Source organism: Coptis chinensis, chromosome 9, assembly GCF_015680905.1.
Source record: "Coptis chinensis isolate HL-2020 chromosome 9, ASM1568090v1, whole genome shotgun sequence".
Lineage (NCBI taxonomy): Eukaryota > Viridiplantae > Streptophyta > Magnoliopsida > Ranunculales > Ranunculaceae > Coptis > Coptis chinensis.
The window spans coordinates 35,075,369-35,089,465 of NC_141464.1; positions in this window are offsets into that span (position 1 = coordinate 35,075,369).

Genomic DNA, 14,097 nt, shown 5'->3' on the forward strand with positions numbered 1-14,097 from the left:
CCTTTTTGGCCACCCTTTTATTAGCCTGGGCCTTGAAGCGCTCTTGAAGGTTATCCATGTCCAGCTCATGTTGTGTTAGAAGAGTGTCGGTGGCTTCCTTGTGGTGCTGAGAGAGGGTGGCCAGGGCTTCTGAGTGTTGCTGAAGAAGGGTCTCTCGCTGATTACTTAAGCGGTCGTTGACTGTGTCCATGTAAGCTTGATGAGAAGCATCAGCACCCCTGAGCTCATCCTAAGCCTTAACTTTATCCAGGGCTGTGGCTTCCAGATCTAGTTTGAGTTGGTTGCAGGTCTCCTTCAGATCCCCAGGTGAAGGACTTCGGCCTCTAGGGATTCCACCTTGGACCGGGCGCCGAATAGTCCGCGGATCATATATGAGATATCCAAACTCACTTGAGAAAGAGAAAGGGGTTAACACCCCCTGGGTGGATGATAAAAATAGAGAGAGGAATAGAATTAAAGTACACCTTCTCCTAGCCAATATAGAATGAGGTCCGATGCTGGTCAAAGGAACCTTCCTCCGTGTACGCCATATCCTTGGGAAGATGGGACCCATAGAATAAGGAGGAGGCGACAGCTGGATTGTCCAAAACCGAGTCCTGGATGTTGATAGTGCATCTGCGGACTTTGAATGTGGGGCGAAAAGCAAGTGGGGGATCAGTGGCCTCCTTTCCTGGCCGCTGTGTATGGCAAGCCGGAGCAGCGGGAGGGGGAGCTGTGACTGTTGAGATAGGTGCATCGGTAGCCGTGGTCTGTGGACGCTTGAGATGCGGCCTGGGAGGAGGAGCTGCGGGGGCAGAAGGAGCGACTTCCATCACTACATCATCGTCTGAGTCGCTGTCAAACAACTTTCTCTTAGAGGCATTCATATCGGAGTAGGGGGAGGCTGTAGTGGGGGAGTGAAGGGAATGGTATTGATCTTCCCAAGTGGCTAGAGACTGGTAAGAACGAGAGGATTGGCAGATAGATGGCAAGTGAACAGAGTGATGCACAGGGCGGCGAGTGTGAGCAGGGAGGGGGCAAGGCTTTTGAGTGGGGGACCTTTGGGCTGGAGGGGAAGCTCGAGGTTTGCGTTCCCTTGGAGGGGGAGGTCGATAAAAGGGGGTGTTATAGGCACCGATGGTTTGCAACTGAAGGTCAGACAGTAGAGGGGTGCAAGTGTTCGGGTCAACTCCCAGGATCGCAGCTTGAGAAGTGCCTAGGTCGCGGAGCTTCTGAAATATGGTGGAGTACACGCCGGCATAATAGCTAGACTTCGAGTCTGGATTCCAACCTACATAGAGAAAGGGGATCATAGTATTAGAGTCTTACAGCAAGCAACACATGCAAAGGGAAAGGGGCTAGGGGAACTCACCACTGGGTAGAAAGGCGAGATGAGTGAGAGTCAAGGCAAGGGGTAGTGGTGCCACATCTTGTCCGAAGAAGTGTCGCGTTGGACAAATGACAGTTTCTTGGGGCGGGCACAGAAAGAATGGTAATCGACGCTAACATACTTGGTGCCTCTTTTTATATAATAATGAGCGACCATGTCGCGGCAGGTTATTTTGGGCACGCCAGACTTGTTATAATGGTTTGCAACATACATAATGCGCCAAAAATTACCAATACCCTGGCAGGGAGGGATGTTAAAATGGTTGCATACCATGACATCCAAAAGAGTTAGGGGAAGGCGGAGGCCAGCGACAATCTGCCCAACCGTGACTACCAGACACCCTGGCTTATGGGGGACTAAGTTTGGAAAGTGGGTGAGGTCAGGCACGTGCTCTAGGACGACATCCGCGGGGATGCCGTAGGCCGCCTTGACCGCTTCTAAATTAGGTTTACGACTGCGAGGCAGCGGTGGGGGGAGAGCTAATTGTTGTCCTTAAGTGGATGGGGCCTCTGAAGGGTCTGACGGAGGGGGCGAGCCCACCGTGTTGGAGGTAGAGGAAGAAGAATTGTCAAAATCGGCGTCCCACATTGGAAAAAGAATCCAAACTAGAGAAGAAGACGAACAGTTTACGAAAGGGGGAGTGGAATGATAGCCACTCTATAGAAGAAAACAACGTATGAGAGTGAGAGTGGGAGAAAGAAACAAACCTGAGAATGATGAGAGGAGTAATCCAGTGTTGGGAGGCGGGCGGTGGAGCAAACACCAGGAACACAACTACCAACCAGCGAAGCGAAAATACGAGAGGATGTAGAAGAAGAGCAAAATGCGAGAGGAAGAGTCTGAATGGGAGAGAGATGAGTTTAAGTGAGCTTTTATAAGAGGAAGGGTAAAATTGTAATTGGGAGGTGCTGAAATCAAGGAGGCACCCACAAGGACCAGCCAAAAAGTGACACGTGGGTGCACGGAACTCGAAGAGACACTGACACATTGCGCGTGCTGAACACGCAAGACCCAGGGGCACAGTGACGGGGATAGATCACGGCTGTCGAAGAGAGGGAGTGCAAGGACTCGACCCCGACCTATGGCGGATCACGGCCTCGAGAGGGGGCATCTGTAGTGGTAGGATCTGGGAGTGGACAAATCAATGGTGAGGTGAACTGGGGGCAACATATACCGCGAAGGAGGGGTGCACAGAATCAGTCTGCAAACCCTAAGCTAGGGTACGAATACCCTACACATGGAAGATAGATGGCCATGAGATGGGGAGATAGGTGGATGGTTAAGATGATAGAGGATAATAGTATAAAGTGAAAGAAGAGGAGAGAGAAAGGAGGACTTTTCATTATTCTAAGAGGCTATACCTAGAGTTGTAGGAGAGGGTGAGTAGAGGAGTAATTGAGATATAACAATCCTCTTTTAGAGTCCCATTAGGCTTGGCACTTATGGAGATAAATATGACGTTTTTTCCCTAGGCATTTAGCTGTAATTCCCAGTGACTCTTTTTTGACTTGTTTGATTTCTTTTCCCTCCATATTTCATATTTAGGTTTTTTGACCTGCAAAAACTCAAATTGCATCATATTAGAGTATTTAAATATAAAATGGAGGCTAACATACACATAATTAGGATTATAAATCATTACTTTTGAGCACTTATCACCTAGTTTTATGTTTTATTAGCCTAGCCACCATTAATACAATTCAAGTTATTTTTCAATACAAGTATTCCTTTAAATTATGTCTTCTTCTTATTATTATTTATTCCATGATAGTCTAATGAACCATAGTTAAACCTCCATTAGAGGGGTTTGATTGAAGCTTTGATGAAGACTTGATGTGTTAGTATAGAATAGTTGTATTAAAAAGCTTCAATTCTAGAGGGTAATTTGTTCACCATGAGAATGGGTTTCAACTCCCTCTCATGCTAATTATTAGTTGGTTAGAGATGTCATGAATAATTAGGGATAAAAAAACCTAACCTTTATGTTAAATCTTGTGTGAAAACATGAAAATTAGGGTTGCAACAAACTCAATACTAGCATGTTAGGGATTAATCAAGATGGATTTCAAATCTCCCTAATTCCTTCTCATATTCACATATTATTATTTAATTATCATAGTTCAATTTAGAATATATTCAATCATAGTTATTGCCATATTAGTTATATTTAAAATAATTACTTTTAAGTTATTGAATTGTTAATCACTAGTATAATTAATTATGTTCTAAGCAATTAGGAGTGGAACGAATTCTGACTCCAGTTTTATTATATGATAATCGAGAGTAGAAATTTTATAACAAAAGATTAAGTAGTTTTTACTTCTGCCTAGTTTAATTAGCTAAATAGGAGTAAAAGCCATAATTTTAATTATATCAGAACCCCATAAACAAATAAAGAAAATGTACAATATCCAAATTCACTTAAATGCCTATGGTTGCCCATGGAGAGGCACAAGTACCTAAAAATGAAGATCTCTTAATATTTCATGCATGTTCAAGTGAATTGTGGGATTGAAAAACACTTTTCATGGATGACATGTTTAGCTATGTTATAGCTATATATCGAAATATCAAAGGACAATATTGATAATAAAGAAACCACGTGTTTAAAGGAAAGGAATGATTGGCCAATTTGGAATTTGCCATCCAAGCATAATTAAACTTTTTGAAAAATGTGGTGTGGAACTATAGTAAAATCTGAGGTTGGATTCAATATAGTAGCAGCAAGTTTGGATGGCATAAACTTGATTGGGACTCCTATATAATTGGAGAAAAATGCTTATTATATGAAGAATTTTTTTGAAATGATAGACTAGGAGTTCTAGTGGGATTCTAGTCCATCAATCCTGATACACTGAAAGCTTAGAACGGTTTAAAATGGACAAAGCTCATGGTTGTGCAGAGTCTAGATTTGGATAAGGATCCATTTCGACCAAAGGAAGAACATGAGGAAGTTTTTGGTCCTGAAGTACTATACTTGAATGCTATTGGAGCATTTTTGTATCTAGCACAGTACATGCGCAAAATTAGACATTGCATTTTCTATTAGTTTCTTATAAAGATATAATTGTTCGCATACACTTAGACACTAGAATGATGTCGAACACGCACTTAGATATTTTCGTGGAATAACTAATATGAAACTATTTTATTCTTGTGATTCCACTAACGACTATTGTCACACCCCGAATTTCGACAGAATTCGGAAAAACATTATTTGTTCCCGACTCTTCGATCTCCGAGGTGTGACGCACTCTCCACTTCCAAAAACCCATAAACAATTTAAATGTGCGGATAATTAAAAACTAATAAAAATTTTAACTTAAACAAAAGTCCTCTTCATTGCAAAAATTAACAAATGAAAATACAAATAACTTTGTCTCAACTGAAACTCTATATCACCTCAAAGGAAAACAAAGCCTATCTTGAAATCGCGATGCTAGCATAAACCACAAGCGACAACCAATCTTCTTCAACACTAAACTGTCAAGACTTATCAACTATGTTCATTTAATGAACACACCCGATAAACAAACATGCAAATCGGTCGACATTATAAAAATCTTTGGTGTGAGTAGCTCTAAAATACAACATATACTTATATATATACATACACCATCCATAAGGCAGTTAGTTCTTCCACCGAGGCACCTTAACTCCCAACAACTAATATAATATCCTTAAGTACAATAATTAAGGCCGGTAGTTCCTCCACTGAGGCGCCTTAACTTTCCACTAACCACACAACAAACTATACACATAATAAATAAGGCATGTAGTTCCTCCATCAAGGCACCTTAGGTTCTAACTAAACTAATGACCAACCAAGCATATTATATACGTACCGCATTTCATGCTCAATTACAGAGTGGGTCGTCTCTGCCCAAGTACTTAGTTTGACCCACCCTTCTGCAAAACCATATACAATCATCTATCTAAAGATACATCATTAACCAACATATTACCATAATTAGATTATTTAAGGCTTTCTTTGCGTGTCCCTAAAATCACGTTGTATCTATGTCTTACCTAGTTTCCCTGGCTACCACAATCGCTTCCCAATGCCGAACATGTACATCCACATGCCTCCCTCACATAATGAACCACTCTGTGCATAACTACCCTGAGCGGGATGCCGCACACCAGGTAACCCTCACACGAAAGCCATTATGTAAGTACTGCCACTATTTGACATAAAATATCGCGCGTCTTGTTCTAATTTGCGAACGGAATAATCAAGCCACTATTCGGCTATGCCAGAAGGGCCATTCAGATTCACTGAAATGCCAGAAGGGCCAATCAAATTACACACGCCCACACAGGGCAAATCACATGAGTTGTGGTAGCTAGGTTCTAGGATTTTCGTGTGTCATACATTTATGACTCATAATCATTTCACTATATCACGTGCATGTCAAATACATTATTGCACTAAGCCAAATATATTTAGAATTATCTCAATTATATCTCATAACCACTTTTATTCTTTCACGTGCCAATATATTATTGCACTACGCCACATTCCCGTGGAAAATATCCACAAATACTCTACTAGCATCTCACAGATAAAATAATGGAGCGTTTACGCATTTATTTCTCCAGAACTATTGCATTTAATATATATATCCCAACATATTATATAATATCACAATATCAACGTCAAATCTTAATTAGATAATGACAACCAAATTTATACAAGCTTCCACAGCATTTTAGCATTTAATTTGTCCATACAATTTACAACATAAAACGTAGCACAATTAAACAGTCCACAGTCAAAGTCCATGAATCTAAGTCCGTATATAATTTAATACTCATAAAAACATATATATCTAAGTCTTATTATCATAATTCCCCTCTTGTTACGTGCCAATATATTATAGATTTTACACACTACTCACGTCAAATCTTAATTAGATAATGACAAACAAAGTTATACAATGTTCGACAATATTTTATTATTACAATTGTCCATAAAATCAAACATGTGAAAATCTGGAAAAAGTCAACATTCCACAGTCAACGGTCAACAGTCAAAGGTCAATGGTCAATGGTCAACGGTCAAAGTCAAAGTCAAAGTGTCGTTTCCATGTTTAACAGGTTCAGGGTCATAGCCATGGTTCATGGCTAAGATCAAAGGTGCATGGCTCATGGGCTCATGGATAAGGTCATGGTTCGGACCCAACTGGCCAAGCCCAAACCTTAGAACCCGAAAGTCTAAAATGTTGAAAGACCCATTTGGATCTCTATTAAGTCCTATGGACTGCCCCAAACAATATTAGAAATTTGGCCCCAAAAACTAATTGGAAAAGGCCCAAACAAAACAAACTAAAATCGGGCCCAAAAACCAACTAAGGCCCAAGACCAAATAATAGAACTTTGGCCCAACCCAACTAACAAGCTAAGGCCCAAAAACTGAAATTAGATTTCGGCCCAACCAAAACTAAAACATTTCAGCCCAAGCCCAAACCGACCTACTGTTCATCTTCTCCAACAGTTCTCTCCTCCACCACCTCCAAAATCGACCACCACAATCTCCACACACCACCCAAAAATAACCCACAACATTAACAAAACCGAAACCCTCAAATCATTCAATCCATATCTTCTTCAAAACTAGATCTAGAATAATTTCTACCTCTATTAATGGTTCTTTGAGCTTTCAACAGCACTCACTCACTCTACAATACCCCATCACAACCACGCATCCATCCACCAACACAAACAACCATCAAACATTTCAAACTATTTTACTAGAGTGTTTGGGCGAGCCGCCATTAATGGTTTCTCCGAGCTTTGACAGCCCTTTCCAGCACCCATTCGACAGCCTCATTCCAACCTCAATCAATCCTCCTAATCCCATTACCAACAACCCATTCAAATAACCAAACAAAACCCAAACAACAAAGTTTAATTTAAACTGGGCGATTTCTGGTCGCCATTAACACAGTTGTTCAAGCTTCCAACAGCCCAGCAAACCAACAATCAGGACGTTTTCTCTATTTCAGTCTGCCAACGCCATTACCGCTTGTCAAAGCTTCAACAGTTCAATAAAATTCCGATATTTAACAAAGTTTAATAAATACGACATGCACGACGTCGAATAAAACAGGATAATGAACAGTATCAATAGGCAGAAATCTTAGGCAGTATACACCGATACCCGAAAAACTATAAATCCAGTGAAATAGCAAAAATAGCTACTCACCTGTATTAACAGCTCCTACGAATTCCTCCGAGTCCGAGTCGTCGCGCTCCAACGCTCGAGCAAACAAACCGCCTCCATTTTTATTATATTTTATTCTCTAAAAACCCTATTTTCTAGAACAATGTGATTATATACTTGGGTTTGAAACCCAAGCCCAACACAGACTCGGGACCAGAAACCAGGCCCACCTATCCCAAATCCAATCCAACCAATTTTAAATAAATAATTAAATTAATTAATTAATAAATAAACATGTATTTTAAATACGGGCGTTACAACTATGATCTAGTCATTGGCTATGCAGGTTTAGGTTATCTATCTAACCCTTAAAAGGTCACTCTCAAACAGGTTATTAATTGAGAATATTCGTAGTTCTTGTCAATTACCTTCTATAACAAATGTTCGTAGCATTATATATGAGGACAATGCAACTTGAATAGCCTAGATTCAAAAAGGATTTATAAAGGTAAACATGACTAAACACATTGTACCAAAAATCTTTTACACTCACTAGCTTCAAGAAAAGAACCATATTAAAGTCAAACAAGTTCATTCTAGTGACAACCTTGTTGATTCCTTCACGTACTAAATCACTACCGAAGCATACATTTCATAAGCTTGTATATGGGATCTAGGGCATGGAATCGGGTTGAGTTTACCCAAATCCAATTCAGGTAGGGTTCAGGTAAAAAAATATATCCATTTTTGAATTTGGATATGGATACGGATATATCCGGTCGAGGTTAGGATCACGGAGAAATAATAAAATATCAAATTATTTCAATTAAATACAAAATTTTAGTGTTACCCGATTGGGTTTCTATTCGAATTTGGATTTGGTTCGGGTTTGGATTTGGATTCGGATTCGGATTCGGATAGAAATATTTTAAGAAATTTGGATTTGGATTGATTGAAAAAATTCGGATACAACCATATCGAGCCGACCTCGACCCGTTCCTACCCTAATGGGATTGACATGTAAAGTTCACCACCAAGCCATGTAAAGACTTGTCTTTATCAGGTGGAGTAATAGAACAGAGGGAGCATCCTGAAGAATGTGTCCCAAGACATATACATTGTACTCTTTTTCCTTATCTAGGTTTTATCCCTTTGGGTTTTCCTAGTAAAAGGTTTTAATGAGGCAATATTATGCAAGTCCCAATATATACTAGTTCAATGATCCACGAAGATTATGTCGTACTCTTTTTTCCTTCGCTTTGGTTTTTCCCACTGGGTTTTCCTTACCAGGGTTTTAACGAGACAACTGTCATTGAATAGTGATAGAGCCTCCAGAAGAAGGCACATTGTACTTTTTCCTTCGATTTGGTTTTTCCCATAGGGTTTTCTCAATCAAGGTTTTAATGAGGCAACAAAAGGTACACCCACCAGAGTTCCTGAAGAACAATGTATTTTGCCTTAACTTGATTCTTCTTCCACTTGTCTCGTTGACAAGGTATTAGACACGACAACTACGACGGATGGTGGACATCCAAGGGAGAGTATTATGAAAGGTGTGGGCCTTATGTGGATGCCCACCATTGAGTTCATATGAGGCACCTCCTCATCTACTATATATATGCTAAAGTAGAGACCTTCAGGCGAGATTTTTCTCTGCTAGGTGGCACTCTATTATGAGAGAGAACATTTTCTCTCTCCAAGGTAGTTTTCTACGATGCTTTATATATGAAGAGAGTTTCAGAGCAAGTGCAATTTTGAGAACGGAAGTTATTAAGCAAGTTTCCTATTAGAAGTAGAACTCTCCCCAAACTATTAAAAGAGAAAAATTATCCGTGGTTCCCATCACAATACAATTACTACAGTTTGATGTTTGAACATGAAGACAAATATAATGAGTTAAAACTCTAATACAACGTGGGCTTTGCGTCGATAGTGCAATGCTTCAGTATGTGCAAGCTAGATTGACCACATTTATCAATTGTGTCGATCTTCTTCTGTCAAGTTTCTTTAGCATCGTGGAGGTTCATGTGTGGGACCAATAGTGGGATTACCATACGAAGTCTGAGGGTCTCTTTGACTACGCCTTGGAGGTACGACAATAATGTCTAGCCCATTGCCGAAGCTTTTGTTGGATTTCGGGATGATTCACAAGTTTAGCAACTAACTCATCACTCAATCGACCACATTTTAGTTTCAATTCAATAAAAAAGTTATATAGACTTTAAGATAATAAGTGGATTTGTTCGGCCTATGAAAGCTTAAATTTGTATGCTAAAAAATCTTTGTTCGGCATAAGAAGTGCACAAAAGGATATATTATATATAAGCACATAGCACTCATAAGAAGGGCAAGGCGATGAGTTTGAACATCCCCCACATACGTACAGGGTATTCTTCTTGGCAATGCGACTCAAGCCAAAGCAAATGCATATGGTTGTAGGCTTAGATGACGCCAAAGGAGGGGATTGAGGCAACAACGAAAACAGAACAGGAAGACTTCTTTGCTAGGACCCAAACAATTCTTGATCTATCAGCAATACTCAAAGAAGAAAAGAAAAATAGAATGTTATGATAGGAGCTTGCACAAAGGAAATTAGTGAAAAAGTTAATATTTTCAAGTGATGTTAGTAAAGTTAGTAATGGGTCACTGCCTCACTGGTTGGGTTAGTAGCTTATGCGTTCTCCCAAGAGCTTGACCTGGAAGAGCCATATACACATTTTGTGTTTGAATTAGAAGTATTTCTTTTACATCACAAAAAATACCTAAAATATCCCGAGTAAAATTAAATATCTACGTCTTTACGGGCGAAATGTTTTTTTTTCTCTGTTCTTCATGAAGACGATCTCTCTCCGGGCTGGAGCGAGATGTATTGCACAACAAATCAGTTATTACTCTAATAATTTTGTTGTTGTATCCCTTGCAGTTTATGATTAGTTGATCAAGCTTTTTGTTTATTTTGTTCAGTTACAGTTTAGTAGTAATAAATGGTTAGTTCCCATTCTGTTTTTACACTAATCAAGTTTGTTAGGTGTTGTAGTAACCGTGACTTTTCTCAATGTGTTCCTGTCATCTTCAAAGTATATGACATAGACGATAATGGCAAGGTGTGCTTCAAGGAATTTCGATCAGTATTACGAGATTTGACGGGATTGTACATGTCTGAGAAACAAAGAGAGGTACCGTTTTTAAGTATCAAATGTATCCACAATTAAGAATTAGTTTATATTATTCTATTCTATAAAGAGGATAGTAGGTTATACACAATAATGAATGGATCAAATAAAGAATGCAAAATTCAACGGGATTCTTAATTGGAGTTGATTGCTCATTTGTGTAGCGACAAATTTTTTAAAGATTCATGATGAGTGATTTATTTATCATTATTCTCTTTTCTTTTGTGTGTGTGGTGGGGGGGAGGGATCAATATAACATGATATGAGAACTATAATTTTCGTAATTTAGATTAGAGGTAACACGTCAGTCTTCAAAATTTTGATAGTGACGTTAGATCCCCTGTAGGTGGGAGGATTTTGTTTACTGGGGTGATCAAGTTCTTGGTGAAGTTATACATTCAGTGGCGGATGAATGCCTTTTTCGGCACCTTTTTTTTAATGTGAAAAGGTGCAGATATTATCTATTTGATTTGGTAATTAAAGAAGCTACTAATGCTGAAAGGTTGGTAATTGGTGCCGAAAATGTTAAAAATGTTTTAGAAAGGGGAGGAAGAGGGATTGATGTTGTCATAGTCGTTGCTAATGCTAAAGATGTAATTGAAGTGGCACAGTTAGTACTTAGTACCGATGCGTGTGCTGTGTTTTCTACTGGAAATGTCCCAACTCATGAGGATTTAAAACTTGATATTAGTTTGTGTTGGCTGGAAGACATTATCTGGCCGTCAAATTCTCTAAGGAGTACGTACTAGACTTTAGTTGGACTTGAGGTTCTACTTTCATTATTGCATCAGTTGAGTAGAGTGTTTCTAATACAATCAATACTTTGAGCCTTTTAGGTGGTATTAAGTTTTCAATTAGATATGTTTTGGTGCTATCTGTATCTACTATTCTACCATCTATATTTATAGTACTTTTGAGTAAACTAACGGAAAAGTATTCCTACCCCGTAAGTAAAATTGCTACTTTTCTTCAAAAGAGACCCTATGTGTAGAGGTTTGTATTTTGGGTCAAGGAACTAATATTCTGTTTGATAGAGAATAGTTGCACTCTTACTTGAGACAAGAGTTGTTTACGTATCAAGTTTCTTGGGGGTAAACTTGAATCAAGTCTTACGTAGTTCATCTTTCTCTACTTATAGATATTTGAGCTGACTTTCCTTATTTGCTCCAGGCCGTTATCAAGTGTAGATCAACATTGTGTGCTATCTTGATGATTCGTCATTACTCTTGATATTACAAAGTAAATGTCTCTTTGATTGGTGCGTTGACTGAGCTCCAGGATTGCGCTAGATGATTTGCTTCCATATATGGTTGTAACTGAGATTTGGGATGACCTGAGTCTAGGTCGTTATGACGTACTGCTACGGGTGTAATACAGGGCGGGGCGGGTCAACCGTGGGTCAAATAGTGATGAGTCGGGTCGGGGCGGGTCTAGGGAATACAAATCCAGTGGTCTCCAACGGGGCGGGTTGAAGTGTCATGTCTTAGTACCATCACCCGGCCTATTGGGTCAGCTTACAGGGCCGGTTTTGGGCAGGTCATCCGGGTCGGGTGGAAATTATCATTTTAACCCAATTTCACTCAAAAAAAAACTTTCTAATTCTGCAAGTAATATATTTTTCATTCACAACATAGAGAAAAAATTGGAATCAATCAATAAAAAATAAACAAAAATAAAAAAAAATTGAACTTGAACCCAAAACCATATCTGTAAATTTGAAACTTATTTCTCGTGATTAACCATTTATAAATTAATTATTTTCTATAGCATGATAAAATGAAGATGGAAGCGAAGATTTATAGTACAAAACAATAAAATATAAACTAAAAAAATTCAAAATTAATATAAGGATGAATGATTTATTTTCTCCAAAATTCGAAAGTTGAATTTGAACTTTTTATATATGCTCAATGTTCAAATTCGAATATTTGAAGTTGATGTTGAACTCATAAGTTTGTGTTCATATCGATCTCCCAAATTCCTACAAAAGTTAAAAAAAAAAATATAAACTGAATACAAAAATATTAGAGTTAGAGTCTTCAAATGTCTTGCGGGTTAGCAGGGGTTGGGTCTACGGATTTTTGACACGGTGTGGGTCAGCGGCTTGGCGGGGTCGGGTTTGAGCATAGAACCTACACCCATAGCCCGACCCGTAAAAACGATGGCGGGCGGGCGGGTCTATTTTCGGTCCGGTGCGGATTTGGGTGGCGGGTGAAGACCCGGTACCCTACCGGATGATGGGTCAACGGTTTTTACACTCCCTACGTCTTGGTCATGTGGTATGAATCGATGGAGATACAACTGGGTTGTGGACACGTGTGATGTAGTGATATGAATGTAGAAGCGGAGGGTACTTTTACAGCCCCCCTTTGTTTTATTTATTGTTTGCATAGTCTGTGGTGTGAAAAGAAAAGATAAAACAAATCTTTTACCACGTGTTCGGCGGCTAGTTTTTGGAAAAATGTGCGAGAACAGTTGGATCGACCCATGGGCCCAAAAAATCCGCCCGGTTTGTGGGCGAAGTTATGATTGTGTTTGTGGGAAGGCGAAACGTTTTTGTCTTTTCTCAAAGGTTTGGGCGGTGAGGAGTTTTGGCGTGCAAAGGTTTTTCATTTCTTCATTCTACCAACAAAGGAAAAAGCGAGGCGAAAGAAAGAAAGGAAAAAACTTTTCCAACCTTTGTTATTAGGTCGTCTTCTTGAACTTAAAAATTTGATCTTTTGCTTATTTTGTTTTGTAATGTCGATCACTAGTGATAGCTTGAGTGGGGAAGTGGAGATTGATCAGTGGAGAGAGAGAACTATAAGTGATGGAGATGATGGCGTTAGGGCATGTAGTGGAGGTGAGGCATCATCGTCCTTTTCATTGGAGACGATGATTGAGGTGGCAATGTCTAGGTCGGTGTGGGATAACTTTGGGGACTTGAGGAGGGATTTTGGGATTGATAGCCCCGATCTGATGATATACGACCTGAGTGGTGAACAAAACGTTTTTGGCTCTGATTATGTGCCTCGAGATGGTGGGGTTGTAATTACGTATGGTCAACTAAAGACGGGGTTTAGGCTGCCGTTCTCAAGTCTGACTTTGGACGTTCTGAACTTTTGTGGTAAGTCACATTTGCAATTTGTGGGTAATAGTTGGAGGGTGTTTCACGTTCTGGATCTGTTGAGAGAGAGGGGTTACAATTTTTGTTTGTCTGGCGTGCTGAAGCATTTCACTGTGAAAATATCTTATGCCTTGAACATTGGTTTTCAAGTGATGAAAGGTAAATCACTGGTGATTGTTGGTGTGAGTAAGGAGGAGTGGTGGCATAGGCCTATGTTCATTGTAGGTAATTATTGTCCTCCTAGGTATGAGGTAGAGAATCGTAGTGCGAAGACTGATGGTAG